General features: G+C 37.8%; 1 long non-coding RNA gene across 1 annotated transcript; it reads right to left on the minus strand.

Moving 5' to 3' along the window:
- Positions 1-1,269, minus strand: LOC105909587. Its single transcript, XR_004165230.2, has 3 exons — positions 1,072-1,269; positions 363-503; positions 1-132 (listed from the first exon to the last, which is right to left on the minus strand). It is a non-coding gene; the product is annotated as an uncharacterized LOC105909587 (long non-coding RNA).
- Between the last annotated feature and the right edge of the window lie 171 nt (positions 1,270-1,440).

Consider the following 1,440-nt stretch of genomic DNA (forward strand, 5'->3'; position numbering starts at 1 on the left):
GGTTGCTGGTACTAATAGGCAGAGATGAGTTGGTTGGAGTGTATCCTCTCCAGCATGAGCAGTTGTAGCTGCCGATGGTGTTGGAGCAGGTGGAGTTCAGACCACATGGATCCCAGTCACATTCATTTACATCTATCAAGACGAAATTGGGTATAAAAATAATGCATTTATAGAAGCATTGCTGCAGAAGTATTATGTATGGGTTGTTCTTATTATTTGATTGGTTTCCAAAGATTGTAAGAAATTATACACAGCACATGGTCTACTACCATGATGAACCATATTTGTATCCTGTCGAAGACAAATGTCTACATACGACCACATGAAAATGTAATTAGTTCAAAAGATGTACAAACACACACCTATGCATGGGTTGCTGGTACTAATAGGCAGAGATGAGTTGGTTGGAGTGTATCCTGTCCAGCAAGAGCAGTTGTAGCTGCCGATGGTGTTGGAGCAGGTGGAGTTCAGACCACATGGATCCCAGTCACATTCATTCACATCTAAAAATTAAGTAAAGAAGAAATAATAAGTAATACATAATGATGCTCATTGATAATATTCACTTCATATGATATATACCACACATTAAAATACATATACATTATAATACATATACAATACATTATAATACAATACGCATGGAAAAAGTTTTCCAATTACACACACACACACACACACACACACACACACACACATACAGAGAAACACACCTATGCATGGGTTGCTTGTACTAATAGGCAGAGATGAGTTGGTTGGAGTGTATCCTCTCCAGCATGAGCAGTTGTAGCTGCCGATGGTGTTGGAGCAGGTGGAGTTCGGCCCACATTGGTTCAAGTCACATTCATTCACATCTAAAAATTAAGTAAACAAGAAATAATTAGTAATCTATAATGATACACATTGATAATATACACTTTATATGATATATACCACGCATTATTATACATTACAAAATAGTTTTCGAGATTGAGGTTGTTAAGGACACGCATGGAGAAACGTTTCGTAATTACACACACACACACACAGACACACACACTCACATACACATACACATACACATAAACACACCTATGCATGGGTTGCTGGTACTAATAGGCAGAGATGAGTTGGTTGGAGTGTATCCTCTCCAGCAAGAGCAGTTGTAGCTGCCGATGGTGTTGGAGCAGGTGGAGTTCAGACCACATGGATCCCAGTCACATTCATTTACATCTATCAAGATCAAATTGGGGGGAAATGTAATGCATTAGGAGAAACATTGCTGCTAATTTATTATCCATGTATTCTGCTTAACGTTAGAGTTTGTTTCTCAAGGAATGTATGAAATTATATACAGGAGAGAGTCTACTGTCATTATCAACCATGTCTTTATCCTTTTGCAGACAAAAGTCTGCATAAGACCAAATGAAAATTCAAATAGTTATCAAAAAGTACAAACAC

Source organism: Clupea harengus, chromosome 15, assembly GCF_900700415.2.
Source record: "Clupea harengus chromosome 15, Ch_v2.0.2, whole genome shotgun sequence".
NCBI lineage: Eukaryota > Metazoa > Chordata > Actinopteri > Clupeiformes > Clupeidae > Clupea > Clupea harengus.